At 38.1% G+C, this 21,489-nt stretch overlaps 1 protein-coding gene across 2 annotated transcripts in view; it reads right to left on the minus strand.

Annotated features, from left to right (window-relative positions):
• cdon (cell adhesion associated, oncogene regulated) overlaps positions 1 to 12,370 on the minus strand; it is a 56,981-nt gene extending 44,611 nt beyond the window's left edge. Inside the window, exon 1 of one of the 2 annotated variants that reach the window (XM_007552322.2) lies at positions 11,939 to 12,367. The gene's annotated coding sequence lies outside the window, so the exon portion shown is untranslated. Of the gene's footprint in view, positions 1 to 11,938 lie in introns of both variants that reach the window. The other variant, XM_016671651.1, reaches the window with a different exon arrangement.
• Between the last annotated feature and the right edge of the window lie 9,119 nt (positions 12,371 to 21,489).

Below are 21,489 nucleotides of genomic sequence, written 5' to 3' on the forward strand. Positions count from 1 at the left end.
GGAGTTTCTGTGTCTGTGGACATCGGCTGCCGTCGTCATTCTGGGTCGCCATCCCAGCCAGGACAACCTCTTTCATCGTTTTGTACGAATCAGACACACACACACAAATATAGAGCTCTATATGAACTTTTTTTTTGCTGGCCAGCTTCTTTTAATTTAATTTATTCTTATTTTTTTTTACCAAGGACCCTGAAAGAATTCTTTATAATCTAAGTTTTTATTTTTCTTTCTCTTTGTGGGTTTTCCTAGGAAAACTGTATGACAGTGTTGAGACGAAGTTGGATGTGTTTCAGTCCAGTAACTTGCAATAAACATAACTGGTTGATAGTAAACTGCTATCTGAACCCGAGTAGATTCTGTTCTTTGGTTACATTTACTGTGCTAAGCTTTTCAGCGAAAATCTGCTTAGCATCATATAGTTTGGAGGAAATCCAACAATAAACGATAAATTTGCACTTAAACCATAACAGACAGGAAAAACCCCCATAAAACTAGTTTGCTAGCTAAGAAGGTTATGTTAGCGTCTAGCTAACGGTAGCCTCAACAGATTTGAAGACATACGAGTTTCCTGAAAGAAACAATTAAGAAAGAAAGGAATAATTTAGAACTACAAAGAACACAAAAGATGAAATAGTTCTTCCATGTAAAAATGTACAGCCTGTGATGAACGCATTAAGTTTTTGAATAATTTAAGACATTTTAATTTTAGACTTTTTAAAAATGCATGAACCCTTTTGCAAGAGAAACTTGGATAACACTATAAAAAACAACAACAAAAAAACTACTTAAAAATGCCAAAATGGCTCCAAAGCTATGAGATTCATATAATAAACTGGTAGGTCTTTGGGAGAAAATTCAAATATTTATTACGCTGAAACAATTGTGTTAAAAATGTGTGAAATGTAAAAAACCTTTATTTACTTTAAACCTGTGCAGCAAAACGATGAACATCCAAGCAGTGCAGAGGGTCTGAAACGCCTGCAGAGATGAGACTGCTTGGTGTTGCTTTTGCCGTTTTGTTTGTTGCTCGACAGGCGTGAGAAAGAAAGAACTTTTCAGTCGTCTGTGTGATGAATGGACTCTGAAAGTATGATAAAGCTGAAGCAACGGCTGTAGATCCATGGAGAGGAGGATTTATGTGACTGGAAAACTTGAACCCCCACAAGCAGACGGCTCAACCAAAACAAACACGCAGAAAAAAAAAGAAAAAAAAGTTAAAATATAATTAGTCTTCTTCACCGAATCCACAAATCTTTTGCAAACAAACCAGCTGTCTTACAAGCATGAGGACCTCAAGATAAATACTTGCTCCTAAACAGAAAGTGTGAACACTTTATTTAGGCTGTCTAAATGTTTATCCGTCTCCATTTGTAGCATGTCTCGCTTGTTGTGCGTGCGGCGATTGCAAAACAAACTCAGAGGGCGATAAATCCACACATCTGGCCCCTAAAATAAAGACGGAACTCCTCAGAAACCCGTTTCTGATGCGAGAGGAGTTTTCTGCGGAAGAAACAACCACAAGAAAACGACGCAGCAGAAACGGCAAACGTTGCAGCTCTTGCAGATATCGACTAGTTTTCGCCTCGAGGCAGGAGTGTCTGCTCCAATCACTGCAAAAAAAAATCCTGCCAAATATTTTTGGTCTGGTTTCTGGTCCAAGTACACTAAACATAAGAGAAAACTAACTTTAATATTCATGAAAACGCACTAGAGAGATTCACATTTTGCACATTTTTTGGTTTCTACTGCTTCTGAAAACATTCCAAGTGTTTTAAAAAGAAACACCGATCTGGTTTTTGTTTTGGCAGTAAATTAATGTTTTTTTGGTGTCTGGAAAATGAGCCATTTCAAAAACCGAATGCAACGTCGCAAATCAGCAGGAAATACAGGTCACCCAGTAACCACAGACCGTTACCTAGCAACCAGAGTGGAACGCCGCCCGTCACCTAGCAACCCAAACTGAGTTCCAGCACATTCAGTCAGCTGGTTTCTATATGCGCTGTACAATGGCTGCTGGAACAGACAAGGGTTTAGCTGCTCACTTACAGTCGTTTTGTGCTGATTATATTCCTGTCCTAACCTGTTCTAGGAAGCATAACGGGTCGTTATTCATTTGAAACAAGCTCTTGTATCCTGTAACTTGTAAGTTGGTTTTGTCTCGTTTCAAGGGTTCTAAAACATTTGCACGAGAAACTAGACCAAAAATACTTGGTAAGACTTTGTGTTTTCGCAAGCCTGAATTAGATTATTCTGCTCACTTTAAATATCTTTTATAAATAGGGGTTTCTGCTGCTCCCTGAAGGGCCACATGTTGGTGGAGGGGAGGCCCAAAATGGCACCCGCAACCACAGAACCAGAGGCAGGCAGCGGCGGTCTCCACGCTGCCTCTCGCTCTGATCTGGGAGGAAAACAGCCCTTCAAACAAGAAGCCTGTTTGTCAGCTAAAAGGGGAGAGCCAGGCCCTGCGTTGGCCCTTAATATAGTCTCGCTGATCTGTGCGTCGGCTTCTAGAGCGGCGCAGGCATTCCTGTCCCTGCCGAAAACCCGCCCCAGTCAGATGGGACTCATTGGTTCGGCGTTTTGGGAGTAGAGCGCTGCGGTCGCTCGCGGGTTTCCAGAAGGAGGAGGCGGGCGGGCTCCTGGGGGCCTCGGCGCTGAGGTGACGGACCGACTGAACGGGGTCACTTACAGGAAGGGAAACAGAAATGAATACTGCAAACAGGAAAAGCCAAGGGATGCAGCAGAAAGAAAAATCGCTTCACATCTCCTCTGGTTCACAAGTTCAGCGCCAGAGTTTCTCCTTCCTGGAGGGGAGAAGTCAAGAAAACGACAGAACAATGGCTGCCATCGGTCTTCTTTTGGACGACTTCAGTTTGAAGAACCGCAAAGTTTGGGAAAGAGACAGTGCACCCTCTTTTGGTACTAAAGGTTTTATGTATCAGGGTATATTAATGAAAGATCTGGTCTTTACTAAGTCTTAAATGTATGAAATCTAGAGAAACAATTAATGATTATTTCAGTAAATCAATTATTATGACGATTAATCGGAAAAAATTTTTGGGCTAAATTGGCACATTCTGCACATTTCACCAATTAACCTTTTTATACAATATTGGAAATACATTAAAAGAGGCAAATAAACTAAATTATTTCCCATTTCAAACAGGATATCAAATGTATGTAATCTAGGGCTGCAACTGACGATTATTTTAGCAAATCGATTATTCAGGTGATTAATCGATTAATCAGACAAAAAAACTGTCACATTCTGCAGATTTTTCATTTTTATACAATATTAGAAATACATTAAAAGAGGCAAATAAGCAAATACATTTCTTTTTAAAGAAGAAATAAGCATTTTATTGCCTAAAATGCAATAATGTAGCTTTCCATTGGTGAATTTAAAACGAGTGAAGCTAAAACTTTGCCACTTATTGAGTTTTGTGTAAAACATATTTAAAGACAAAGTGTGTTTTTATCTTGAATGCAAAATGTATTTGTATTTTGTAAAGTTTTGGCTTAAATAATGCTATCAATACGAGTAGTATCTGAATTTGCCAAGAAAAGGCAGATAACCTTTTTTAAAAAAAAAAATAAATAAATAAAAAAAATCTTTGTACTCCAGTTAATGATTAATCGATTGGTTAGATAGTTGATTTCAATAATTGATAAATCATGATTAATCATTTCAGACTTAATGTAATTAACGCAAGGTGTTAAAAAACACAATTAAATGCAGACAGTTAACGATTAATTGATTACTAAATTATTATTTCAGGCATTGATTAATCGTTTCAGCCCTCCTGTAATCTAACCTGTAAACGGATGCATATATCAGCACTAGCATCAGGATTGGCGGATGTTTGTCATTTTTTTAAGCATATCAGTATCAGTCCAATAAATAAAACTGTATCGATATTATCAGTCGATATTGATTTCCATTTTATTGGTTGGTGTCATTTGTCTGGCCATGTGACAATGAAAATGACTGGGACTGTTTAACTTCACCAGCCGTAAAGTCAGAGCTGAGGTATTTTTTTCAACCCATATCATTAGATTCAGGTTTGGACTTTGACTAGGCCAATGTAGCTCCTCCAGTTTGGGTCAAGCTTCAGTCATCAGACTCAAATTTGACTTAAATTCACATACAGAGGAGCTTGATTGAGGTGGTTGATTTTTAGTCTGCCTAGCTCCTGCTGCTGATTAAGCCCACATCATCAACCTTCCACCACCGTGCTCGACATCTGATGACTGGAAATAGTTTTTAAAAGTCCTAATAACCTCTTCCAGATCGATGATGTCTTTGCAGTTTGATAACCTTTGTTTCCAAAGTAAAACATGTTGCTTTTATAGAAAGTCAAACTTATGTCAACCAATTTATAAATGCAGCTGATTGGTACCAGAGTTTAAATGGTGAACTCCATGGAAGCAGTGGGGGTGTACTTAGTTTTCAGAACATATTTTCCCTCTGTTTAATAAATATTGTCAGTAGAGAATCTGCTGCAGTGTGGACTAGATTTAAATGTTTATAGAAGCAGATAAGTTTTATTCTGTCCAGAAACATAAGAGAACAGATTTCTATTTACCAATGGTTGTAACAAGAAGAAGAAGAAGCAGCAGCAGCAAAAGAAGAAGAAGAAGCAGCAGCAGCAGCAGCAGAAGAAGCAACAGAAGAAGAAGAAGAAGAAGAAGAAGCAGCAGCAGCAGAAGAAGAAGCAGCAGCAGCAGAAGAAGAAGCAGCAGAAGCAGCAGCAGCAGAAGAAGAAGAAGCAGCAGCAGAAACAGCGGCTGCAGCAGCAGCAGAAGCAGCAGAAGCAGCAGCAGAAGAAGAAGAAACAGCAGCAGAAGCAGAAGCAGCAGCAGAAGAAGAAGAAACAGCAGCAGAAGCAGCAGCAGAAGCAGCAGCAGCAGAAGCAGCAGCAGCAGCAACAGAAGCAGCAGCTGCAGCAGCAGCAGAAGCAGCAGCAGAAGAAGAAGAAACAGCAGCAGAAACAGCTGCAGCAGCAGAAGCAGCAGAAGCAGCTGCAGCAGCAGCTGCTGCAGCAGCAGCAGAAGCAGCAGCAGAAGCAGCAGCAGCGGCTGCAGCAGCAGCGGCTGCAGCATCATCCCCCACTGCGTCAACTAAAACGTTCCTGGTGCATTTTCATTATCTAAAGCTGCCTGGATGGTTTATTCTTCCTCATAGCAGCCGTGTGTGTGGTACTGATCCACATTCCCTTATCATGCTGGGAACACACACACACACACACACACACACACACACACACACACACACACACACACACACACCAGGAGCCTGTATTCCCACTACATTAACACAAACGAACCCATCTTTCAGAGAAGAAGCAAACAGTTTGCCTCCGCTGCCTTTCAGTGGCTGCCTCCCAACATCTGTTTCTGCTGGACCAAAAACTGTTTGTTTGTTTTAACAATTACGGCCCGATGTTTCTCATTTCATTTCTCCAATCTCTTGAAAGCCATTACCCGGTTTCAGGTCCTTTTCTGCTCCAAACTTTCAGAAACTCGATCCAGTCATTTGTTGGGAACAGGCGGTCAGAGGACGCCGCTGACATTTCAGGGAGGGTCGGTTCAGAGGAAGCACACGGGTCGTCTGAAAACCCGACTTAGAGACTCAACGCGAAGCTGTTTGGATCGTCTGTCAGACTCGGATGAGGGCGAGGGAGGAAACACTGCAGAGTTTTGAAGGAGAGAAATGTGTTGTCCAGTTAAAATAACTACGCTGCGAGTTCTGAGCCGATAAGAAGTGCTTCTAATGACAGAGACACGTAAACATTCAGCTACTGCTTTCACCCTCAGTCCACCGCTCACAGTCTCAAAGTTGGTGGAGAGTAAAGTCACCAGCACATCTTTCCCAGCAACCCCCGTCTCAAGGCTGCTGGGTGTTGTCAATCAGCACCCTGCCCGCTGCCCAATGCTGGCCATCTGAAACGACCCTCAGGTTCAGGTATCGCTCACCAGTAGCTAACAGAACCAATGTCGGCATTAGAAACCAGTTAGGGCTGCAGCCAACAATTATTTTAAAATCAATTAATTGATTAACGATTAATCAAATAAAATTTACACAGTTTACAGCTTTCTCGTTTAACCTCTTAAGCCTTTTCTATTAGAAATACATGAAAAGATGGAAATAAATAATTCAATTTGTTTTTTAAATAAGAAAATAAACATTTTATTGCTTGGTAAATCCAAACCCAGTGAACCTAAAACTAAACAACTTGAAGAGTTTTAACTATTTATCATATTTAGACAAAGGTGTTTTTATCTTAGATGCAAAATGTATATATATTTTTAACAGTTTTGGCTTTATTACTGCTCTGAATTAATTTATTTTCTCATCAAGAAAATAGTCCCCAGTTAACGATTAATTGATCAATGAGTTAGTCTGTGATTATTTAAATAATTGATTAATCACAATTATCTTGATTAATCACAACTTGACTGATTGTTTCATCTGTACTTTGATGTGGCAGCTAATGAGAAAAAGCATCAAAAAAGATGATTTGTTCATTAGGTTGGTGATGTGGGTTAACGATTAATCTGGTTGATCTGATTAATCTGATTAATCGTTTCATCCCCTGGTGGGATGAAGCAAAGCATAAGTACTCTGTTACTGCACTTAAGTACATTTTTCATGTATATGTACCTGTGGGTACTTTAGACTTTTCTTAATTTTACATTTAGGGTGTTTTCACACCTGGCCGTCTGGTAGACTCGGCTCGATTGGGGACCAACATTACAACATTTGTTACATTTTAATCTTACTTTCAATACTGATTATTTTTAAAAGAAAGTACTTACTTTTATTCAGGTAAAATATTCATGTGGTACTTTTACTAGAGTACACTGTTACCTGTTTACTTGCACTTTTAGTTAAGTACACTGTTTCTCCCCAGCACTGTTAGAAACTACAGCAGCGTGACTCAATCGCAGAGCAATGAGAGGCGTCAGAAGTTCAAACCACGCCGGGTTTTTAAGTTTGGGACTGACTGGCTGGAAGGTCAAACACCAGCCATAAAACAAGCCTCTAAATTCCTCTGTGTTGTAGCTGAGCTCACTGCCCGTCAGAGATCAAGTTCCCCCTCTTATTAATTAAATGGATCCCAACTAAGAACTCCAGACACTTCAGTAAATAAACAGGACGTACTCCGATGCACTGCTTGTAAACATAATAAGATCAGAAGGGTTAAGGAGACACGTTTTGATGAACGACAACCACCTGAAATCTTAAAGGGGCAGTATGAAGAGTTTTCCAGGCGCATCGTGTTATTTTACAGGACAATCACGTAACTATGCGTTTCATTCAGTTATAAAAAATCTGTATGCATGGGGGCGCTGTGGTGGCGCAGGGGCAAAGCACAGACCACACATTGAGGCCTTAGTCGCGCCAGTGGTCGCAGGTTCGACTCCTGGCCTGCTGCATGTCCTCCCCTCTCCCTCCTGTTGAACTACCTTCAAAATAAAGACCACTAGAGCAAACAAAACCCTAAAAGAAAAGCAGTATATGTCAAGCACAACTTTAAAAGAATTAATTTAATATCTGATGCCTTGAAATTGGGCCTCTGTCTCTTTAAGAAGCTCCTGCTCTTAATGACGTTTCACCTTCAGCATGTCATCACAACAATGCTCCTCATTATGCCATTTACAGCCGATCAATATGCAGTTTGTAGATAAACTCAAACATGCATGAAGGAATCAAAGCAGCAACATTAGGTTTGTTTTTGATGAAGGAATTATAACATTATAACAGCATAAAAATCAGAAAAGTTGATTTTGCATCAGATTCAGAACTACAGTCTCTGACAAGAAAACTGGAGCATATTTTTTTCTCTTTCATGAACTATTTTCTTTAGCATACACAAATAAAAATCAGAAACTAATCAGCCATCCAGACGAAAACCTGAACTCGGTCCTAATTGGTCCATTTCTATGAAGAGCAGTGAAGGTTCTTAAAATAATGGCCAGTTTCACAAGCTGCTGTTGAATTTGACGCCATAATAAAATAAAGAAGCAAAACACAATTTGGAAAATTCAAATCCATTCACACTGGGACAAGCATTCAGGTTTGCCTAATGGCTTGAAAAATTAAGAGAAATTATCAGTCAGACTCACTGATTTACATCTTAAATCATTTGTGAGAATAATGTCACCAGTTAACCGTTAGCTGCTCACTGTTAGCATCAGCTTCTGAGCTTCTTGGTGGAATCAACTTATGTCACCATTTCATTTATCAACGAGACTGAAACACATTTTCTGCATCTTGTTACATAGAGAAAAAGGAACAAAAATTAATAAGATAAAATAAAAAAGATCCAAAATCCAAGCAACGTAAGAAAACCCTGACTGGCTAGTTGTTAGCAGCTAACAGTTAGCATCTGTGTTGCGGATTCTTGTCTGCACTAATGAGCTATTTTACAGTTTCTACAAAGTTTGGACTGCGTTTGATCGTCTGAATCTAATTACAGTGATGCTAGTACTGTGAGATTCACTAAATTTCTAATTATCTCTTAATAAAAAGGCAAGAAATTCACGAAATAAAATGCTCACGAAATAGCCGACTCTGTTGTGTTGACAGAGTCGGCTAACAAAGACGTCTCATTAGCCTAGCACATGATGCTGGGTTACATAAATACTAGAGTCTCTTTTAAAAAGCTTAATTGTTCGTACAGAGTGTTCAAGATACCAGGAAGAAAAGAGTAACAAAACGATGACAGGAAGAATTCAAATGGTTTGTAAGCACTGTAAAAACACAGTTAGCTTACAGTTAGCATCTGATTCAATCTTAGGGTTAGTTTTCAGTTTGTTCAAGAGTCTGGACTGGATTTGATCATCTCTAGTTTAACTGCAAAAACATTGGCCAGGCTTGATCTCTAGAACTCTACATTGAATGGAGAACTTTTAAAACTTTATTAAATCTTAATTTAATTTGTGAAAACATAAAAACGGGACATTAATGCTGCTTTATTGGCATTATGACCATCTGGACTTCAGTATATAAAAATCTCTATCACTCTGTTTGGAGAAGTTTTAGTTTATTATTGCTGAACTTTTATCTCTCATTTGACACACCTGGTCTTCAGCCTCTACTCCATCACGCATTATTAAAACGAAGAGGTAATTAAGGTTGTCATTATAAAAAAGTGACAATCACCCAAAAATACAGTTTTATTGACATTTTTTCCTTGTTTTTGACATTAACCAAGAAAGGCACAGACAGTGTAAAAGCCAGATTATAACTCACCTATGACCTCACTTCCTGTTTTTTTTTTTTACCTTAAATGAAACCTCAGCCATAATTTGTCGTTGCTGGTGTGCATGTGGCTTCTCGAACATTAGAAAAAAAAATCAAGAGAGCCATTATGAGAGCAGAGCCTGGTATCATTACACATGCTTACATTCAAATTGCCCACTTAACATAGTTTTCCTACAGCAACATGTGTTTATCATTAACGAGCGCCCTAATAGCTCAAAGATTATTCAGGCCCTCTTAATGGCGCGGTTGTGCTTTGTGCGGGTCGGCCTGATAAGAGCCAGGGCCACTAATGGTTTATTAATTCCCCCCAAAAAAGAGGAAAAAATGCTTTAAAAACAGCTAAAAAAAATAAAAAAAATACTCTGACATCTCATTCAATCAGCGTCACGAAAACTTAGACGTACTGAGGAGGAAACAATTAGACAAAAATACTCAACTAGCTGGTTTACTGGGTTGAGAATAAGGCAGCTGCTGTTGAAATAATTCAGATTTTTTTTTTTTACATATATCCTGTTTTTCATGACAAAATGTTAAAGTTTAAAAACGTATCTGTACTCACAATTTGTTGAGAGGCTTTCATAGAAGCAAATTTCTATGAACATAGAGGAAAAAACAGCTGCAAGTGAGAAATGCTCAGTAATTTAGCAAAATTATCAAGTCAATTAAGTTAAAGTGAGGTAAACTGAGGGAGAGAAACTAAAAAAAAAGCAAATTACCGGAGAAACAAAAGCACTTTGCACCAAAATGTGATGCTGGACCCAACGAGCCAGTCGCTCTGCGTTGGTCGAAAGCGGCGCAGGGATCTGAAAGCCATCGGAAGCGTCTTCCTGTCCCCCAGCCGACGCAACAATGCATGTGCAACTGTTTGAACTTGGGGAGGGATTTTATCTGAGAGCAGCCATGTGTGTCCCACTGACTGCATGTCACACATGTGGGAGAGAAAGAGACAGACTCCAGGTCCAAAACCGTCTCAGGGTGTCCGTCTCTCTGAAAACGTCCCCCAGACTCCAGCAATGTGGGACAAAAATCACCGTAAATGACGACACGTGTGAGCAAGAGGCTCAGGAATCGACTGTTTATAATCACTGAGTGTAAGATTTGTTTTAGGAATCTTCCAATTAAATCTCAAACAGATTGGCAAATAACCGTTAAAACTCATGTGAAAACCTTTTTCTGGTCTAAAAAACAAGATTTTAAACCCGTTCCAGTGACTTTCTATGCTTTGAAACACGTTCCCAGTAAGCATTCCTGTTAAATTATGACGTCTTCATTGAAGGTAGCATTCTTAATGCGCTACATTTTGCACCTTTTGTGACATCATCAAAGTCTGAAAGGATAAAAAGTTTTCCATCTCTGGAGGAGATTTGGGAAAAAAACTTTTTGTTTGGCCGTTGTGATGAAATGTAAAGGTAACACTGATGTGTTCAGGGCGACATGTTTGTCCTCTTTAAACAGAAAAACAGCCTGCAGGAAATCTGCTTTCTACCAGCGTGCAAGGCGACTGTTCAAGACTCAATAGTGCTGTTTATGGAACGTTTATTTAAGCTTTTGTTTGTAATTTAGTCGTCCCAGAGAAAGCAGCAAGAAGTTGCATCTAAATTTCAACTTTTTGAATTTGTTTAAAGGACCAAACGCAGATATTGAGGTATAAATGCCAGAGACTCTGTGGGCGTCTTCTCTGTTTATACGGAGCATAAAAAATACACCAACCTTCCCCTCTTGATGCTGTGCACTGCCAGTCCGCTGGCTGAAACATTTCCTTTGTGGAAAAGAAAACTAAACCTTATGTTTGGAAACATTTCCCATGGTAAAAAAAACAGAGTGTGAAAACTAATGGACGTTTTGGGAATGTTTTAAAACTAAAGCTGCAACTGGACTGAGTACCTGAGCAGGTAGCCTGACTAATTACTCATCATATCATCTTTTTATCAAACTCCAGAAAAGCAAATGACAGGAGAAATAGTTAAGATCCTGTTAAACACTTAGAAATTACTCGACAATTCAAACAGGTATTTGTTTATAAACTAATGGAGGAACACCAATCAGTTTGGGGATGTTTTAAAACTAAAGCTGCAACTGGACTACCTGAGCAGATAGCCTGACTAAATAATCATCAAATATCATAATGTTATCTTTTCATATTCCAGAAAAGCAAAAAAAATGCAAAAATTGTTCATATTCAGCTAATTAAGCACCTAAGCTTCAAACAAGTGTTTGTTTTTCTATTATTTATCTTTAATATTTGCATCAAAAGCAAAATAAAGGCATATTGGAGATGAACATACTTGCTTTTCTGTTTTAAACCATCCGCCAGATCAGTTCACGTCACTCCTGATCAGAACTTTTCCAAATCAGCATTATTTCCTTTCAAGATGAAGGACTTGTTTCCAGCAGTGCCGAATCGCAAACATAACGCAGAAAACCAGGCCAGCTCGGCGCATAATGCATGCATTCAGAGGCAGAGTCCATAATGCTGCACCGTGGCTTCATACACAAACTGTGTATTAACTCGGAGCCGTGCAGGGGCGCCCCCGTTCACCAGAGTTAACCAAACACCGCAATCACCGCTCCTTTTAGCGTCACCTTTCTTTTGTTATTCCCACTCAGGCTCCTCCGGCCCCGGTGCGCACACCGACCCTTCTCCCGAGCCCTCTCCGCCTGCCTTACCTCTCTTCCAGGAGGGCGAAAGCTGCGACGCGTCGGGTCCCTCAGCAGCGGCAAAACGCATTATTCTGATCCCAAATCCGTGCGGGGCCCTCCATTAGAAACGGGCTCAAAGTGCGCGGTGACGGGAGGAACATGAGAACTCTCGGAGGTGGAAAGTTTTGTTTTTCTTTAAGACCCGTAAGGCAGCGATTGGCTTCGGCGGCCAAGGTGCGCCAACTTCCCCCAGTCTGGTTCTGGACCTGAGTTTTTCGGGCCGAAACCGCTTGTTCCTGTCCCGTTAAGTGCAACTTCTAAAGCTCCCCGTCTCTACTGCTGCCTCTTCCACACACGCATCTTTGAAGGCAGTCAGTGTCGAGTTGCTCAGCAAATCATGGCAGCGACCAGGCTGCTCGTCAAACCAGGAATGTCCCAGCCCCGCAGCTCGGCACGGCTCCTGGAGAGGGGCGGGAGGAGGCAGGAGGGAAGGAGCTGTGCATTAACAAGTTTTACAATCTAACGAGAAAATAACTTCCTCCTTCCCCCCTCTGAGCACACGTGTGGACATCGTTAAGGAATCGCCTAAGCCAGGGTGTCAAACTCATTTTCATTTTGGACCTAATCAAGATCACGAATGTTTTCAAGAACCGCGTAACAAACAGGTCCAAGTGACACAAAGTAAAACCTAAGTAGCTGTCCCTGCAGTCCATAAGTACTGAGAGTTGGGTGGTAACATTTACTCAGTTACATTTACACGAGTAACTTTTTAGAAAAAAAATACTTTTAGGTAGTGATGGGTAGATGAGGCGTCATGTATCGTTTCGACACATAGCAAAACTGTGTCGATACTGTGTCGATTCTGTGTCGATACTGTGTCACTCAATACTGACACCTGGTGGACATTAAAAATTCCTACAGGCAACGTAGTGATTTGATGACCTAGTAGTCTATACAATAAGATTTAAGTCTTTGTATTTTATTGAATATTATATATTGTATTATGTCATATCTTCAGTTACATTTAAAATATATTTGATATACAGTCAATAAAAAATGTGAACATGAACCATAAAGTGAAAATTTAAGTGAATGTCTTTGAAATGAGGATGTTTGTGGACTGTTTTTCTCCCCACAGATTTTTATTTAAAAAAAGTTTTTACAACATATTGAAATTTAGCCTTTTATGCTTTTTTGACAAAACTTCTGCTTTAGAAAAAAATGAAGTAAACACTACATTTACAGCGAACCCTTGCTACTTTTAGGAGAATTTCTACTACTTTCTGCTCTTGAGTAAAATTTCTGGATTTTTTTACCCACTGAATGAAAATCAAACATGTTTTAACCAAACATTCACCACACAGACACACACCTGCAGTTCCTGTTAAAGTTTCAAAAGTTTTTTCTTGAAAGAAATTGATTTGGAAACATTTATTTGCCTGATTTTGTTATTTTTTGTTACTTTTATGAATTATTGTAATTTTTGTCCTTAAAATACCAAAATTTCCACTTAACTTTATGTTTTGTTTGGTTTGATGATGTAATTTTTAAATATTAAAAGTGCTAATTTGATCATTTCTCTGTACTAGGGTTGCCTTTTTACCAAATAACTTTTTACTGGAGTCGTTTCTTGGATGGATACTTCTTACCTTTACTTGAAGACATTTTTGGGTTCTCTGCCAAACTGCTAAGACTGAACTTCTTTCAGCATTCATCAGTGTCCCCACGATTTCATGATTGTTTTTGTGACTTTTTGCAATCAAAATCACAGATTTTCTCACTGTTAATTATGCTTGTGTATGTGCTGCTCACTTCCTTCCCTTTTCTCTCTGCTAAGCTACAGCTAGTTCCCCATGTCATAACCTGCCATGAATGCTAAGGCTTATTAGCATAGCCGCTGATGACGGCAGAGAAACGGTTTTCCTAGAATGGTAAGTTCTTTGTCTGCCATTAGCAACTTTAGCATCACATACACAGGGTTGATTGACAGAGCTAAGGCACTTGTAAAAAACTAGATGGACTGACTGATGTAATTTAGTGTCTTTATTCTGGAGAGCCACATAAAAAGCTGCGGTGGGCCAGATTTGGCCCCTGGACCTTGAGTTTAACACATGTGACCAAAGCATTTTAAAAAGATCAATAAAAAATTCCCCACCAATAATCAAATCGATATTAAACAACCCAGTCGAAAAGTTAAAATAAAAACCTTAACTTAAAAATCTAAGAAGTAATGATTCTGTTGCCAGGTGTGTCAGTGTTAGCTGCAAATATGAGCTAACACATTTACACACAGAGTAAATAGCACGGGTGTGTGTGTGTGTGTGTGTGTGTGTGGGTGTGTGTGTGTGTGTGCGTGCGCATGTGTGTGTTAGGATCAACAATGTGTCAGGACAGAGTCCATACTTTTGCTGTGATGTCATCATCATTTTGTCAATGTTAGTTTTCCTTCACGTCTAAAGATTAACTGACCGTTAGAGGAGGGTGGATCAATAATATTGATACCAAATCGGTATCAATATCAGATCGATACTTTAGTTTCAGATTCCTTTTTGAAATTTTATTTTACTTTAGCATTGTAGTTTCTAAACTCTGTCATAAAAAGTATTAAGCTTAGATTTGCTCTCAAATGAATTTTTTTTGCCCTTTGTTTATTTAGAGAACGATGGACTCACGAGTTTTGTTTTTATGTTGTTTCTGTTTATTGTGTAAATGTGTCTTTAAAAACACCACAAAGTCTCCCAATAGTCCAGAAGTTTGACAATATATCACACTTAGGTAATAAAATAGCAAAAAAGTATCGGTACATGGCCAGACTAATCTCAGATGGATGGAATTTTCAATAGCGCAAACAAAGTGTCTGCATAACTTGGCTTGAGATTAAGCATTGGGATTATTGGGTAATTTTTGTGGTCTGCTTTTATGAAAATAATATAAATATTACTTCTGTTTAGTTTTTCTTAATTGTTATATTTTTATTTTAACAACAATTCAGATACAAAATTTCATATTTTAATATTTTTTACATATTCCACTTTGAAATAAATTATTTTGCTGTAATTTTTCACTTTTTCTTGTTTTTCAAGAAATTAATTTGCATAGTTAAGATTTTATTTAAATTTTTATCTTGTCAGGTTTTTTTGTCTGATGCTAGACAAGTTTTATTTTTGTGTAAAAATCTCAACAAATGCATTTGAAAACTAATATCACATTAGGAATTAGAATGTTTAGCAAAATTAAGTATCTTTAGTGCAAAATGTTGGGAAATTTGAAAATATATTCCTTATAGATTGTTTGGCTTTTAAATTGTTTAATGACACTGGTTCATTCATTTTACTTTGGGGTCTTCTTTCTCTAAATAACTCAGGCTAAAGTTAAGCAGGTTACCAGATAAACAAACGAAAACTTTAATCTCAATCAAGTCGGGTCTTAAACTGAAAATACATGGATAATATGCTAAAACCCAAAGAAAAAGAGCAAAATCTTCAGAAAGCCTGAAGGACGTAATGCAAAATGAAAAATTGATGACTCAAGACTTCTGCTAGGTTGAAACACTTTCTGTTTAAGACCCCTGTTACAAACACTGCATCAAAGATTGGCGTCATCTTTATTTAATGTAGAATAATCTGTTTCTTTTTGAAAACAGCTCAACAAAATAAACCGTGTTTCTGAAAAGTCCTCTGCTGTTTAGACAGCCTGAGTGTTCTGCAAACCATTCCCTGACTTGGAGAGACGCCTGCTCAGAAATGCAGCAGAGAGGGAGCAGTCGGAGGCAAACAGTCATCTGCTGTGCGTATGGGCATGAGTAAACAGCATAATCAGCTCTGAAGAAGCACTTATGTGTTCCAGTGTGTGCTTGGTGGCCCACCCTGCTGCAGGCTGCAGGTGCAGCTCGCCGTCTGACAGAGGAGCCTCCTGCAAGGTGGCAGCTCGTCCTGCAGAGGTTAGACGAACTGGGGGGCTTCGGTTGGCCGAGGCCAAATTCAGCAAACCTTCAGGCACAGCAGAGTTTTGGGAAACAACGTTATGGATGGAGGACATACAGAGCCCACTGCATTAAAAACCTCCTGGTTCCTCCAAAGACTGATTTCTGAACTGTTTCTGAGGTAAAACATTAATATTGTTGTTTCTAAATGAATATGAACTTGTTTTCTTTGCATTATTTGAGGTCTGAAAGCATTTTTTGCAAATAAATACAAAATTTCTGCTTAGAATTTCAGAGAGATGTTGTCAGTACTTCATAGAATAAAAGAACAATATTCATTTTACTCAAACATGAACCTATAGAGAGTAAAATCAGAGAAACTGATCATTTTCAGTGGTCTCAGTATGTCTCTGTTTACATCCTTATCTTTTATTTAGCATTAATAAACACGGTTATTTTATTTGAAAGCTTACATAAAGGTTTGTTTATACATATATTAAAGTAAAAACTAATTTATTCTGCCCTCCTGCTAAACTCCTCTGGCTGCTTATGAAACTTCACTGTAAAAACACAAAATCTTACCAAGTATTTTAGGTCTAGTTTCTAGTGCAAATATTTTAGTACACTTGAAATGAGACCAAACTAACTTACAAGTAACTTTTTAAGAAAAGAAACAGGAGCTTGTTTTAATCAATAATTACTCAGTATTGATGAAAAGCTGCTGTTTCCCCTGGCAGATTATTTCTCTTATAACAAGACATTTTCCCATGTTGTAGCACTTTGTCATCAATGTTAAGAAATTATTGAAGCAAACACCTTTTATGCATCACAAGTCACATGATCAACAGCCGGATGTTGCTACTGGTGAAAATGACGAAGAAGACGACAGGAAGTGGCAGAAGGATGATGGTTTTTTTTTTTTTTTCAGACAACGTGCTGCCGGCTCCACCAGACCCCTCACAGCATTGCACAGTTCATAAAACATTGTGTATCTTTCGAACGTGTTGAATCCAAAGCTCTTCTGTAAAAATGGCCGACTACAATTTCTCCAAAATGCTGCATACATAGTAGCTTCCATAGCCTGTTAGCGTAGCCACCAATGAACCGTATCAATCGTTTTCTTGTAACAGTAAGTTGTTGTGCAATTTGCACATTTAGCAGCGCGTTTACGAGGTTGATTGACAGCGCTAAGGCCCTCTTTCTTGCTCTGATTGGTTGTTTTCGTTCTGTAGTAGCTCAGGGAGGAGATGGATGTTTTTACAGATTATTTAGCTAGTGTTTTACTGTCACTACATGGTGACAGTTTTAGCAAACATATAAGTAATATGGAAACACCAAAATGGCAAAAATGTGTTTTTTCTGTTTTATGTTAACAGAATATAGACAAAGATGAGCGCATAACTGTACCCAGCAGAATAAACTCAATGGTAAAAAACTCTTCTGATGGGCTTCACATAGTAAATTACTTTAGAAAAGATTTATATTTTTAAGGAATCAATGTTGATTCTTAAGCTTTGATTCAATATAAAATAAACTAAAATAGATCAAAACTTAGATGATGGTTGAATCAACATTCAGTTGTTCTTTCAACATTAGCAGAATGTAGACAAAGATTTGCACAATTATGATGAAAATGCAGCTACGGTTTGATCTCACAAAAATGTTTCTGGAAGAAAAGTCAAAGATTCCCACAAACATCCTAAACCTTAAGGAATGTCCGGTTTGCATGTTGTCACAATTTAATTTCCTGGCCAACATGCCAGTTTCTCTTCAGGCAGGTATTCAGCTCTATGGCAGTGTAGCGAGTCAGGCGCTGGTTGGAGATGGAGACAGAGGCTCCAGATCCAGAGGAGGAGGGAGCGCCGGGTGATTGGACACAGTCGCCTGTGAAAGGCCAGAGAGAGCGGCGAGTCCGCAGGGAGCACGGTCCGCACACAAAAGCGCCAGCGGAGTGGCGCTGTGGGGGCGGCAGGGGAGAAAGGCCACGCTGGGAACCAGAGCTGACAGCGCAGACACTTCTTATCCACTCAGAGCCCGGCTGTCTCTGGCCCCCTGGGGTCCAGCGCAGCTCGCCTCGGATAGCAGCAGAAACATTCCCCACGCAAAGCAGCGCCGACTCCTGACCTGCAAACTCAACCGATACTGGCCTCCAACATGTCCTCCGTCCTGATCAGACAGATTCCAGCACGTTTAGCCAATATGAGATTACTTGTTGACGTCTGGCTGGAAGACGCAAGCGGCTTACACTAAAATACAGACTTTCTGTACCTGGCGGCCCGGCTGAGGAGCCACGCTAACAAGGGATTTGAGCTCTGCGGGCTGGGCTGTTTGAAGTTGGAACATCCAGCTTGTTGTGGCTGGGTGTGAGGATAATAAGCCTGACCACTGTCACCAGAGTGTTTATGGCCTGTGAAGCAGAGTGCCGTCTGTTGGCTCTGACAGCAGGAGGCCGAGTGACGCTTGACTCCCTCAGAGCTATTAAAAGACACTTTCAGATAAGAACAAAAACAGACTCTTTCACTAAACGTTTGTTATTTACCCAGTGGGACAAAATACTACAGCAGAGGTTTTATGGTCACAGATTCTGTTAATGATATGAAATCTGAAACCTTTAACATGAAATGAAATATTTTGTCAGTATCTCTCCTGTGTAAATGTCAATCCTGGTCAGAGGGGGTAAAATACCAAACACTGTATTCAAGTAAAAGTAAAAAGTAGCCGTCCAAGAAATTACTCAAGTAACATTACAAAAGTATTTTGTAGAAAGTTTACCCAAGGAACTGATCAATCATTTAATACTTAAAAACTACATCATCAGATTAACCAAAATGCAGAGTTAAGTGGAAAATTTTCTATTTTAAAGACCAAAACGACAATAGTTCATACAGGTAACAAAACAAAAAAATTAGGCAAAAGAAAATGTTTCCAAGTCAATATCTTTAAAAGAATTATGAACCTTTAATAAAAACTGCAGGTGTGTGTCTGGTGAACTATTGGTTAAAACATGTTTGTTTTTCATGCAGTGGGTAGAAAATCCAGAAATTTGACTCAAGTAAGAGCAGAAATACTTCATAATACAATTACTCAAGTAAAAGTAAAAAGTTCACCATAATAAAAATACTCCTAAAAGTAATTTAAAAAAAGTTACTCTAGTAAAGTAATTGAGTAACTGTAGCTAGTAGTTAGTTACTACCCACTGTGGTAAACATGTAAAAATCTTAAATTATATTAATCTTTTATAATGTTCCACGTACATTTGGGGAAAATGAAGCATGTTTATTTAAATGTGTTTATTCAGCAAGGGGAAAAAATTACAGTACTAAACAGGGCTGGACGAAAACGATACACAAAATGTATCACGATATAATGGTTTCTTATTAATCAACATCAGTAATTATTGATTACTTTAGGCTTCTTCTGGGTAATATTTAAAAGAACAGATAACTAAATTGACTTAGTTAAACTAGAGAGGAACTAATCAGATGTTCTCTAATTAATACATAACAGCCGATGTGTTTACACTAAGGGGTGTTTTGTTATGGAGGGAACAAATTTTACTTCAGAGAAAAATATATTTAAAACTTTATGGCTGTTTTTCCCCCACCAACAAATCTGATTTTTGTCTGGTTGGAAAAGGTGCACACTTCTGACGTCTGAACGTAGGGCTGGACGATATGGCTGAAAAATGTATCGCGATACTAAGGTTTCATATCAGTCGATAGATTATTACTGATTAGTTTATTGTTTTAAATATATCAAATGCTGCCAAACTGGTGGCATGACCTTCCTGTTTTATCTAAGAGTTTTCACTCTACGGGTTGTTTGTTGTATTTCTAAGCAGTTATGACACAGAGAGGCAGAACCTTAAACTGCTGCTGCGTCAGTTACTCAACAGGTCGTTGCTAGGTAACCAGAGAATTATTGAGTTGCTAGGTAACCAGAATGCGCAAGCGACGCTGTTGATTCCACCAACCTATCTTAGCCAACAGGGTTCTGCCTAGATCCTCCACACTGAAAGAAAAAAGCTGTTCAGTTTACTTAATTTTATTGTGTACATCCGTCCCACACAATGCAAATAAGTAGAACAGACATATTTTCCCTCTTTCCCTCAAATACTTAAAGCTCGTCAAATCAACATATTTTATTTACATTAGATTACTTGAAAATATTAAGTTGAAACTACAAACATTTTATCTCTTACCATAATGTAAATATATTATGTATTATCAATAACTTTTTTTATGTCTTAGCAACACTATTATAATGAATAACACCAGCTTATTTTTCATTGCCAGTATTACTCAATGAAATTGTGTTGGGCAAACACAATTCTACCATGTTAATGGAACACATGTTACAGCTTTAAATCCTACTTAATTTTTTCAAGTTATCTATATACCTTTCTAATGTAAAAAATTAAATAAAAAAGAAAGATCTTTGACAAGAAAGACAAAGAGTGCAAGTGCTGCTGAACAATTGAACTTTATTTAAATGAACATTTCTAAATCACACCATTTTGTATTTAACATTTTTTACATTTAAGACACATAACCTTTTTAAATCGAGTCTTACCTGAAATACAATTTTTATGAACAAACATGTTATTTAAGATATGAAATGATATCAAGTTTTGATATATTAATATTTAAGATATAACATGGATAAGAAAATATAATAGTTAAGCTTTATAAAAAATATTTAACATGGTATAGAATAGTATTTCAGATTTTAACAATGTTTTTGAACATGTAACATGACATTAAAGCTGCAGTATGCAAGTAAGCAAATTGTTTTTTTTTACATGTTTATCAACATTATAACAATGTCATGTCAGTGGAAGACAGCGCTGGATTTCTTCCACAGATTGTCTTGCTTTCCCTCGTAAAAGACGAGTGAAATTTTATACAACTGTTTTTAAAGAACTTAATTTTTATAAGTTACACACTGCAGGTTTAAAGGTTAATCTGGAACATATTTGTACAAGAGATATACAAGATTATGTAGAAAAGTAAGTCAGATTTCAATAACACTATTTGACAGGGTGCACATCTGACATGAGATAATATGTAAAATAATTTTTTAAATAAGTTACATTTGGCAGAATACATGCTCAAAAAAGTTCAACATGTATGATGCTGATAATTTTCTAAATCATTTTATCTTTTATAGATATGTTAAAGGTCAACCTTTAAGCTGCTGTATATTCCACTGAGAAAAAAGTTTTTTTTTGTTTAAACTATCACTATATTATTACATTACAAACAATAAAACATCAGACAGAAAATTGGTGAAAAAAACTGAGCCTCGTCTTATACAGACACAACGTACTGATAGTCCTAACTAATATGTAAAAAGAAAGTTATAAAAGTTACGTACTGCAGCATTAATTTCACATTAATACATGTTCAAACAGTTTGTAGAAATCTGGCTAACACTTTATTTGACGGGGGTGCACAAGACTGACATGACACTGTCATGAACATAAAAGAGTCTTTATAAATGTCTATGAATGTTGTTATGAAGTGTCATTTGGTAAATAATGACACTTTTAATGCAAAGTTGCTCCAAAAGTTGCATTAAAAGTGCCAACTTTGCATTAAAGTGTCATTATTTACCAAATGACACTTCATAACAACATTCATAGACATTTATAAAG

Source organism: Poecilia formosa, unplaced genomic scaffold (assembly GCF_000485575.1).
Source record: "Poecilia formosa unplaced genomic scaffold, Poecilia_formosa-5.1.2 Scaffold48, whole genome shotgun sequence".
In the NCBI taxonomy this organism is placed as follows: Eukaryota; Metazoa; Chordata; class Actinopteri; order Cyprinodontiformes; family Poeciliidae; genus Poecilia; species Poecilia formosa.